At 35.3% G+C, this 12,167-nt stretch overlaps 1 protein-coding gene across 3 annotated transcripts in view; it reads right to left on the bottom strand.

Moving 5' to 3' along the window:
* LOC135841105 (max dimerization protein 3-like) overlaps positions 1-12,167 on the bottom strand; it is an 835,585-nt gene that overhangs the window by 584,659 nt on the left and 238,759 nt on the right. The window contains exon 2 of one of the 3 annotated variants that reach the window (XM_065357912.1): positions 841-927. The exons of the other annotated variants lie outside the window; for them this stretch is intronic. The gene's annotated coding sequence lies outside the window, so the exon portion shown is untranslated. The remainder of the gene's footprint in view (positions 1-840; positions 928-12,167) is intronic. 3 annotated transcript variants of the gene reach the window in all.

The raw sequence follows: 12,167 nt of genomic DNA, 5'->3' as shown, positions 1-12,167 counted from the left end.
ACATACAATACAAACATCCATTTCATCGTCTCGTCGCGTAGTTCTATACGAGTATAGCGATAATTACTACCTAAAAAAGCATCATCAGCTTACTGCTCTGCCGTTATTGAAACATACACAGGCTTATATATATATTCAAGCTCGCTCAAACATCTACATACAATCTACATCTATAGAACCTACTCGAGGGTGAAAAAGAAATCGGCTCGTTTTGACTGAATAATGTTATATCAAACCATTAAAAGGGCACACCGTTGTCGTCGCTGCTGCCCCGACTCTCGACTCGTTCGGACGCGAATATCTACTTCAACGTGTACATACTATACACTTTCAACATTTTGCAACGCCAAGAAAGAAAAAAAAGGCACAAACACGTGTAAAAATACCCTTGGGAACCAGAACAGTTGCTAAAAATGGACAAAATAAAGACGCCGGCTAAGAAAATATTCAATGTTAAATTTATTAAAATAACGATGAAAAATTCCGATAAGATAAACCGATACAGCCCACGGAGAAATTACACGAAAAAAAAAAAATGAAATGCGCCGACGGACGACGACGACGACGATGAGAAAAGCCCTGAAAAACAGAACACTACGACATGGCGGTATCGAGTTTCTTTTGTTATTAGAGGTAGGTAGGTATAGTACGTATAAAGCAGAAAAAAATGGAATAAAAAATCTAAATCGAGAAATCATATTAGAAAATTTTTATACCGCGATGAAGCGGTTGCTTTTTTTTACAACCCTTTTTTCCCCCTTTAAGAACATTTGTGAACGACGGACGATGTTTTTATTTCTGTGTATAGCGAGGTAAAAAATGATAATTCTCGCAACTTACTTTTGATCTGTTTTCGTAACCTTTCTTTGGTATTTCTTTGGTTTTTTTTCTTAAAAATTGAAACTCAACGAACTATAAGTTGCTTACCTGTAACAGAGAAAAAATACAAAGACGTTAGAGAACAAGTAGCCCTACATAAATAAATTACAAGTTGAAAAACGAACGCGAAGAATTATTATTTTTAAGTATTTTAGGTTGAATAGAAAAATACTGCACTTAATAAGGTAAATACAAATGAATAAAAATTCAATCATCGCGTATTTTCATAATTCTCTTACCACTCTCATCATCTTCTTTTTTTTTATTGATGTTTTATTCGTCGAACTTTACTTCTCAGGGACAAATACCTACTTAATAATCATTAAGAGATTAATCCTCATTTGAGTCGGTTTTTGGAGGGACACCTCAAGAGTGGTTTTGACCAGTTTTGAGAAATTTAAAAATCGCGCTGCAGGCTCCAGAATGGCCTGAAATTGCGGAACTCGGCCTCAGGGGGTTTGTTGTATAAGAAATACAGCGATTCGTGCAAATTTCAAAAATTTCCTCAAAAACGGTAAAATTTTGATTTTTTTTGGATTTTTTATTTGAAAAAAACTGGCCAAAAGCCACTCTTGAGGTATCCCTTCCGAAACTGACTCAAATGTGGATAAACTTGTTAAACAGATCGAGTATAACACACAACTCGATTTTTAGCTGCCCAACTTCATATTCACGCCTTCTGGAGCAAATTCAAAATTCTGGAGAAATTGTAAAATAGCGCTGGAGGCTCCAGAATGGCTGGAAATGGCGAAATTTGGATGGGGGGGGGGTAATATCAGTTCTAGGATTTATTTTGAACATTTTTACTGATCAAGTACGTACTTTTTTTTTTTAAAAAAAAGCATAAGTGACCAAAATAGTCAATTTTGGATTTTCAAAAATTCACCAAAAATTGAAAAATGAACTTGGGCAGCTGAAAATTTTGATTTCGCGGTTTTAGAACATGCTCTTTCCAAAAATCGCGGTCCCGTTCAAATCGGATGCGTACACCTCAAGAGGTTCCCTTGTAAGTAATTTGCAAAAAAAAAGAAAAAAATATTTAAAAAAAAATAAATGCAGAATAAAAGCTTTGCAGAAAAATCTTCAACTTTTTCAAATGAGTATAATTTTTTAAACCAATTTTGGCAGAAAAGTAGAATTTCTGTCAATATTGGATGAAAATTAGAATTTTTGGCAATAATTTTTCCGATAAAATTACGATGAGGCAATAGAAAAAAAAATCGTCAACTTTAACAAAAAATTAACATTTTTGACACCTTTTGAAAAAATCGAATTTTGGCAAATGAAATGAAATTTTATTGAAATTTTGGGGGAAAAAGTGAAGATCTTCGCTATTTTGTAAATGAAATAGAATATTTTTGACAATTACTGCGAAAAAGAAGAAAGATTTTCGTCAATTTTGGGCAAAAATCCAGCTTTTTGCCAATGTTGTCAAAAAATTCGAACTTTTGTCAGTTTTCGTCAAAAAGTCAAATTTTTGCCAATTTTAGTCAAAAACTCAGATTTTTGTCAATTTTGGCCAAAAATACAGTTTTTGACAATTTTTATTAGAATAAAGTGCAATCTTTTCACCACTTTGGCAAAAAGAATTATTTTTAACAAGTTCGACAATTCTGGCAAAAAAAAAGTTTTTTCAGCAATTTTTTCAAAAAAGTGAAACTTTAGGCGTTTTATTAATGAAGTAGAAGTTTTCTAGCGATTATAGCAAAAGGGAACTAACTGGAAAATTCAAACTATTGTCAATTTCGACCAAATTTGGCAAAAAATCGATTTTTTTCAATTTTGCTGAAAAATACGGTTCTTTATTGACTTTTTTGGCTAAAAATTAATTACAAGTTATGTCAACTTTGGCAAAAAAAATGCAAATTTTTGTAACTTTCGGCAAAAAAATCAGTTTTTGAGAATTTCGGCAAAAAAGGTAAAATTTCCGTCAATAGAAAAAAAACGTCGTCCTTTGTTCGCCAAAAAGTCATTTTTTTATCAAAAATGTTGAGAAAAATCAAGTTTTGGTGCCAAAATTGACAAGAAAAAAGTAGCCAATGTTTTTTTGCTGAAGTCACAAATCTCTCTAAAATTATAAAAAATGCCCTCATTTTTTTGTGAAATTAAAATTGTCAAAAAGGTTTGCTTTTTTGCAAAAATGCCCTCTTCTTTGGCAAATGGTCACAAAACGTCCCATCGTTTTCGCCAAAAGTACTTTTATTGACAAAATTGTCTAATTACATTCAATTTTCTTGCAAAAATCCCCAAAAGGTCCTGTATTTGGCAACTTTGTTGCCGAAAAATTCTCCTTTTTTGCCAATTCTTTTGTTTTTGATTATTTTTTGTTGCCAAAATTGCAAAAAAATGCTTGGTTTTTCGAATTTTTAAAAAAAATTTTGATTGATTTTCTCATTTTGTTTAGAGTTTTGAATTTTTTAATTCTTTACAGTTCTCTTCAAAAATGGAAAAATTTCGACGTGAAAAAATTCACACTCGAATTAATTTTGGCCAAACTCCCCACCCCCCTCCCCCAGGCTTGAGCAATTTATGAGTTTTTTGCCAAAAGCCCTTACTTCTGACTTTGCATAGGAAAATCAGGCCGATTGAAGGTGTTATAAGATGGATTAAAAGTTTTTCAAGTATACTCGAGCACCTCTAATTTGGAACACACTCGAAGAATTATGAACTAGGTAAACCATTTTTGTATAGAGCATTCAAAGTTTCAAACAGAATTGTATTTAGTTTTTTTTTTCTTCTGGAAAATTAAAGTGAGTAAATATTAATTTTTTGAGGGAATGAGGTAAATTACGCAACGTTTGTTATCACAAAAGTCCAAAGAAGACTAACAATATGGTTCCTTTTTTGGTTTTGTTCAATTTTCAAAACTTAAAGTGCCATAATCGATTGAAATACATTTTCAAAAAGCTCAGTTAGAGCCTTTTATTTGAAATCATAAGAAACATAAATGGTAAATGAACCTGTAACTCATTCTGTAGAATTTTGAATGCTCTGTTAATTACGTAATTTACCGTCAAATGCAGCTCGGATTTCCATATTATTCCTAAGCGAATCATTAAACTTTTTTTTTTAGAACACCCGGTGTACTTGAAGAGAAAAAACTACCATCGTACCATCGCATGTCTTATTATTAGGAGAGTACTATAAGAGAAGTAAGATGTGTTTTTTCTATCGTATAATGATCTGAGGTTGTCATAGGTCAGCTTCAAATGATCATAGATGGGCAACGCTTCGTTTGCGTTTTATCGAGTCCACTTTTATCGTATTTTACAAATCGCCATTTATCCGTACTCGTACATTTTGCGGTCTTATTAAACGTGGCAGTAAGAAACTAAGAAACTAGTGCAGAGCATAGACGAAGCAAAATCGCAACTTTCATGATGGAAGATGAAGGCAAAGGTGGTACCATACTGAAGTGATAAGCTCGTTATGTCTCAGACATTTGTGGCGTTTGTCGTCGAGCTCGTACGGGATTAAAAAGAGCCACCATTCGTCAGGCTGTCTGTCTGCGGATGGGGATGAGCTGGATTCGCAGATGTGTATGCTGTGTATTGTTATGTCATCGGATTACAGGCGAGAGATGCTCGACGGACGAAATGTGGTAATTGTCTGTATGTAACTTGATGACTGGTGCGATTTTTTAGCTCGAATTTGTTTCTCGCTTTTGTTCTTTTGAGAGAAACTGAGATCGTTGTAATAAGGGTCTTGTTAGTTGATTAATTTTTTCTACACGAGCAATTCTTCCTCGTCCGTCGCTGCCGTTACGATATCTCTTTAATTATTCAGGATATTTTATTCATTAGGTACAATACCGTGATCTAGCCTTGTAAAGGGTACAAGATGGATAAAACAAAAAGCAAAATTAATGATAGTTTTTTGTACTTGAATCGGCGAATTTTTCATTCTTTCGTATTCCTTTAGTCGATAAAAGTTGTAAAGTCGTCCCAATACACTAGAAATATAAAGTGCAACGAAATCTCCAAAAATAAGTTATATACTTTGCGAAAAGGAAACACAACCAACGTACTGTACAAAAGTATGCTAACATTAAAATGCTGCTGCGAGATAGCCGAGTAAATAAAATTATGATGGTTTTGGTTACGTGCTGTGTTTACGTAACTATAGCCAGTAAACTTATAGCATAACTTTGATCTGTACTGTAGCGTGTACTTAAGGATATTTGACTCGGCTAATCTGTAGTTATTTATGCAATCACGATGACGATGTGAAATTTTCAACATTGTCCAACGGTTTGTCTACTTGGAAAAGGGTTAAGTACTGTGAAAGAAGCGGAGAAAAAAAAGCAAGTTTGTTTTTAGAGTGGCATTTTTTTCCTTTTCCACTTACCTACTATTTCTTGCTATCGTTCGGCGAAAGAGAGGAAAATGTGCTTGGGTAATAATACGATTGCTAAAGAGAGTTTTTTTTTCTCGAAAGAGTCTCTTGCTTCCAATTTTAAAATATTTCAAGGTTTTCAGTATGGCTGAGATGTGTGTTGGTGAGCAGAAAAAATAGCATCGAAAAGTGTGGAGAAAAAGACAAAAGAAAAAACACATTGCAATGTGCAGTTTTTACTTCTGATTATTTAATTGACAATAAATTTGTTTTTTTTTTTTGTTGGCAAAGTTTCTGAATAAATTCCACTCTTTTCCTTTTTTAGAAAATTCTACTTTTTTGATTAAATTGCTAAAAAAAAATTTTGTTTTTTGCTAAAAATAATTTTTTCGCCAAAATCAACAAAAATACCACTCCCCCTCCCCCTCCCCCAAAATATAAACTTAATTTTTTTTGTACCAAAAATTATGAAAAAATTTGATTGTCAAAATTGAGAAAAATCCTAAGTTTTTGCCAAAACTTCTAGAAAAATTTTTACTTTCTCGCATAACGACCAAAGAGATTTTAAAATTTTTTTTGTCGAAACTGCTTAAAATAATTCCACTTTTCTGCCAAAATTGCCAAAAAAATCCTGTATTTTTGTTAAAATTGCTACAATGAAATCTACCTTTCTGCCAACATTTCCAACAAAGTTATCAGAAAAATTATACTTTTTTGGAATAAATAATAATCAAAAAGTATAGAGAAAAATCTACAAAAATTCAAAAGAAAACTCACCAAATCGGCGAAGAAAAAAATACACAAAATTCAAAACGAAAGCCATCCAACCGAAATAAGGAGAAATCTCGACTATTTGAGGTATAAAATCACACAAGCTCAAGGAAAAATTTTCATGAAAAAATCACGAGAATTCATGGTGATAAAATTCGGCAAAAATTCACGCGAAAAAAATCATCAAAATTCAGAGCAAAATCTTGGAAAAATTATTTTGGAAAAAAATCACCACCAAAATTCGAGATGCAAAAATCAATCCAAGCAGGAAAAAATCCACTAAAATCCATCGAGAAATTCAAAAATAAAAACACTTGTCGAAATTAGAAAACCCCTTAGTATACTTGTATTTCAAATGAAAAATCATCAAAACTGAAAAAATAAAATTTGTAACACTGAAAAGGCAGTGATGCCATTTAGATGAAAGCAATGTTTTTTTCAGCTCCCACATTTCAATTTGTGGTGCCTCCTATGTGGATGAAACTTCTATTTGAGCCAGATGTGTGTCATCTCCATACAGTTCTTGTACGTACCTTATCCAGATGTCTTCTGTTTCTTGATTGTTAACACAATACTTTCCATCGTTTCTTCGCATATATGCTATTCCACTTCTCCTTTTCTTGTGGGCAGCCATCATATCTGCTTCACTTTGGTACGCATTTCTCTAGAGTTGTGCCTTTTCTCCAGTTCTTGTATTTCTAGACACTTCTCCCAATACCATTCATTTTTTGTCATTCTGCACATTCCCATGATCTCATTACTTAATGCTGTGTATTCACTACTTGGTCTGTTTGCTTTTCTTTGTTCTTCCATCAGATCCAGTATCTCTTGAGTCATCCATGGTTTGTGTTTTCTTTTTTCTTTGGGTGGAATAGACTTTTCTGCTGCTGTTTTAACCTTTTGCTTCGATTCTTGCCACTTTTCTTCGATGCCTTGCTCTTCTTCCAACTTGTCTTCCTTTTGTTTTTCCAGTTCTTCTTGGAATTTCTTTTGCACTTGCTTTGATTTGATTTTTGCAATAGACCATATTCGAACGGTATTGTCCATATCTTGAAAACGTAAACAATCGGTAAATTTAGAGCCGTTGTCGCTTCTCATCAGTAAATTTTGGGGCAAATATCCTGAAAAAAGTATTACTTTTCACTTTTTTCCTTGTGGTTAGATAAATTTTAAGTTAAAATGCTGAAAAACTGAAGTATTTTTGACCGAGAATTCATTTTTTCTGGTTAGTTTTCTAAAATTTTACATAGGTATTGAAGGAGAATTCTTTAAAAAGTGCCACCTATACGTGATATTTGCCCCAAAATTGAAGAAAAAGGTACTGATAAGGACCAAATCCGCCATGTTGTGACGTCAGTCAAATATGGTCTATGTCAAGTTGTTGGTATCGTTTTTTGCTCTTCTTCTGGCTCATCATGACTATCTGACATTTTGCAGCCAATAGCTTATATGGTCAGAGTCACAGTCAGCACCAGGATATGTATGACAGTTCTTCACCGTGTTCTTGAATTTTTCTTTTACGAGTATGTAGTCTATCTGGTTTCTGACTCTATCTCCAGGACTGCCCCCAAGTGTATAATCTTCTTGCATGCTGTTGGAACCAGGTGCATATTATTAGATCGTGTCTATCTGCAAACTCTACGAGCATTTTACCTCTTTCAATCTGCTCTCCTAGTGCGTACCTCCCCACAACTTTGGCATTGAAGTCTCCCATCAAAAACACAACATCGTTGTTTTTCGAGCAGCTCATTACCTACTTCTTCTAGGTCATTGTAGAAGTTGTTGATTTCTGCTGTACTGCTTTCTGCTGTTGGTGCATAAACTTGAATTATCATAATTGGTTTCGGCTTGACCTCCAAGCTCACGAATATTATCCTCTCTGATTTTGGAATCATAGCACTGATTTTATTGCTGATTCTGGTATGTATTAATATACCCACACCTAGTTTGTGTTTGTCTTTTCCAGCATAGATCATTTCATAATCTTTATCTACCCAGTTTCTACCATTTCCAGTCCATCGGGTCTCACTTATTCCTAATACGTAGATTTGTAATCTCCTGGCTTCCGTAACCACATTAGCGAGTTTTCCAATTCTGTACAAAGTTCTCACATTCCAGGTTGTGATGTTGATGTTGTTCTGCCTTGTTTTAACTCCATATATTCTTCGCACCCTATCCGGCTGCCTTGGCGGATGAGGATCAGCCTGATGGAGACTTAGGACCATTGCTAAATTGATGTCCATATATTCTAGGGAGATGTAATGGTGTTGGTTTCCTGTCACCTTCCACTATAATTTTCTGTTGGGGTTTACTCCCTTAGCCGAATTTGCCAGATTTTAGGCGCTGGTATTTGCCTTCTCACTCTGAAGCTCTTGCGCTTCCCTGGAGCTGGAATGAGTGAGTTGTTGGTGTTCTGCAGCTCTTATGCAATGCATTCTTGTTCGTAATCCATTTATGTAGAGGTTTGGCCTTCAGCTTGCCACTCCTCCCCATTGTTCAACCAACTGGAGAATTCTGCTTTGGCCATGTTTATTGATTCCAAGTCCATCAAACAGCAACATGTTACCACCCTGCATGACGTGGACTCGCAGAATGTACTCCTGGTGTTCTCTATGCCTTCCCATCTGTCCTCCGGGATTGGCTCCTCTTGATGATCCGAGCTACTACCTAAAGACTAGCTCTAGCGACAACAACCTGTGCCCTCGAGAGGCAACTTTTAGTAACCAACATTTTTAAAAAGTAACCAAAAGTTACTATTAGTAACTTTAGTAACTTGGTTACTTGGAAAGTAACCGAGTACAATCCCTGTTGAATCTAAACGAAGCAAAATTCCGAATACATTTCTGAGCTCACTACCCTGAAAATTCCTATCGCAACAAGAAAGAAAATTCAATTCATGTACAAATTTCAACCTCCAAAATAGATTACTCAATAATACTCTCATATCGTATGCGAAAAAGAGTATAAGAAAATTGGTAATTACATAGAACATTACATGACCGCATCGTCGTAGTCGTAGTTTTCATATAATACGCCGCCGCGCCGTCATTAGGGAAATTCACTTCAACTGCGTCGAGTTCTCGAAAGAGAATGAGAAAAAATAACATCTCTCGCACATCAAAGCTTTTCTACAAGTTGACGCCTTAAACCGAAGCCGAACGAGGCAAAAAAAAGGCGCAAAAAAAATTCTCCAAAGGTCTACTCTACGTATACTTACATAAGAAAGCGTAAAGAAAGAAAAGAAAGAAAAAGGAGAGAAAAAAATGCGACGAACCTATTAATTTAACCTTACCAACCGAATATACTTTCTATGTGAAAATTAACGAACTGGAAAACGTGTTTTTTCTCTTTCTTTCTCTCAGTCACTCGTCCTCGTCGTCGTCTTGTTGAAGCACCACGCTGTTGTAGCCCCACAACGCCTTGTATAAGCCTTATGCCGAAGCCGGCTCCGACAAATTAACGAAAATTTTATTTTTCCGCCAACCAAAATGTTACGAGTATACTGCTCCTTGTTCGACTTGTTGGGAAAGTGCTCGAAATGGATTTTATTTTTTATTTCTCTGTTTTACTCGGAGAAATACATTTCGTAGCATATCGAGAAAGAGATATAGGTTCACTTCCCTTGAGAGACAATAATGCAGGGTAGACAATAGACTATGGTGTTTTATCTCACGAAACAATGACTATTTTCGATGTACAAATTCTATTTTCTGATTGCGAATTGGTGAGAAACGCTGAAATTCTATGAGAATCACAGCACAGGGACCAGTCGGTAGGAAAAAACGCCAAGATGACATTTTTGACCGAATTCGGTGGAAGATCAAAGAAACATTGCTGAAAAATGTCACTGATTGTTGCTAAATTCCATCATTTTTTTCATTGATCTCCTTCTGGACTTTGGGCTTCAATTCTTCGCTCAAAAATATCAGTCAAATCAAGTGAAGAACTAGTTTCAATGAACCAAAAGAAAAATTCAAAATTCCCATTTTTTTTTTTTAGAATAAGATGATAAATGCATGTCAAAAAATTACATCTCTTCTTTTTTAGATCTTCTTTTCACCAAGTGGTTGTTTCGTGGCTCGATTTTTTTTTTCTGCAAAACCTGCAGGTTAAACGTTGTAAAGAAAATCCTACAGAAAGAGAAGAGGAGCAGATACGAGAAAGCTAGAACAACGTTAATGACGCTGATTTAAAATGCTCATTGTTAAGGAAGCGAAAATGAATTTAAGCTCTTTTCAAGCTGTATCTTTTTTTTACGCGTTATTCGTGTCGCGGCTTTGGGTAGTTAATTAGAACGAAATACAGACAAAGAGGGAGCATGTCAGCAAGATAGAAAACGACCGAGAGTGAACGAAACAGAGACAAAAATACTCGAAAGAGAGGGGTGAAAAAGTCTAAAAAAAAAAAAAGCGAAAAGAAAAAAATTACGAACAAATTACGGCGTTAGTTCGGTGTATGGTACGATAGACGAGCAGGGAGATCGGAGTTGAAGGAGAATTTACGCCGGCACGTGTTAAAAGAAACACCTTTAATGGATTTAAAATGGGCGCCTAAAGTGCTCCAGTAATAACGCTAAAAAGAACCCTTATTATAACTGGAAAAATTTCCAGCCCTTTGGTCGAACTGAGCAACGCTCGTAGTATACTTTGGTGTACAGGTATATACCCATTCGTATAGAAGGATGTACTTTGGATTTGGAATTGGTCAAAGTAGGGAAAAAAAACTGTGCGCACGGAGGCGAAGAGATGAAAGATGACAGACAAAGTGTATAAACGATGGAGACCGGAGGCGAGACACGACGTACGAGACACGACGTACGAGAGGCTTTCCAATCCAAGTACCATGTTTGTAGCTTTGGTCATTATTTTTTCAACTCACACAGTTTTTCTTTCGCTTGTTTTCCCCCTTTTTTGATTTCTACCACTTCTGTAGAATGAAGAAAAAAAAGAACAGGACGAAGAAAGAAAAAAAAAGTATTACAGATAAATTTTATCGTGTCAACAGTAATTGACAGATGACTCTTGGCGAGGATTGCGGTTATGGTGGCGGTGATGGTGGAAATACAGGCCTCGATGACCTTTAAGATTGACGTCGTGTGTAGACGTGACGTCACGTAAGGTTATTAAATCAGAATAATATATTATGTGTCGGTTGTTCGATGTTTTATCCATCCCCAAGCAAGTTATAGGTCTTTCTTGACTTGTTTTCGCTCAGGTACATGCGTAACGTACTATGTACTATTATATGTACCGGGTGTTCCGTAACAGGTGTCGAACAGTTTGCCTGACTGTGTAGCAACCCAAACTACATCTGTGTTAATTCGTTTGTCGGAATTAGAAAAAAAAACATCAAAACACATATCCAAGTAAACCTTTGAAATTTGAAGTGTCCCGTGCCAAATTGAAGTGTGTGGGGGGGTATAATTTCTGTTTGATTGATATGTTTTCAACTTTTTTCTATCATTTTTACTCCTCTCCACTGTGAAAATGTTGTTTGAATCAACACCATTCACACTCAAACTTCTCAAATTTTGGATATTTCGACATCGTCATCAAGTTCCAGAAGCTCAAAGCTTCCAAGTTTATTGAGCGTTAAAATTTTTTAAAACTCACTACCTAGAAGACGACGGAACCGATTTCGTTGACACTTGAATTCTCGCAAAGCGTCCACCATTTCTAACGAATCGTTTATTAACAAGTGCGTGGATCTGTTTTCAAAAGAATTGTTTACGTATACAGGGTGGCCAGAAATATCGGGTACCCCTAAGAAAGTTTTTCATTAAAAATATAGGTTGGCAACGTGAAATAGATGCATATGATTGGTGGAATGTTATCTCTCCAGTCCAACAACCAATCATGTGTTATCATTATTATCATTCACTGTGACCAACCGAAGTATTCAGTTACAAAACTTTTTTAGGGGTACCCGATATTTCTGGCCACCCTGTACATTGATTCAATTCTCAGTGAATTGTTCGTGAGTAGATAATTCTTCAATTTGTGAATCAATTCGTTCGCGAATGATTCACCAAAAATTGGGTAGATGAATTGATTCGTTCGCGAACGAGCAACTTATACGAATTGATTCGTTCGCGAATGATTCACCAAAAATGATTCAACTCGTTCACGAATGATTCACCAAAAATGACTAAATTCGTTTGCGAATGATTCACCAAAAATTAT

This window comes from Planococcus citri, chromosome 3 (genome assembly GCF_950023065.1).
Source record: "Planococcus citri chromosome 3, ihPlaCitr1.1, whole genome shotgun sequence".
Taxonomy (NCBI): domain Eukaryota; kingdom Metazoa; phylum Arthropoda; class Insecta; order Hemiptera; family Pseudococcidae; genus Planococcus; species Planococcus citri.
This window is presented reverse-complemented; position numbering and strand designations above follow the sequence as displayed.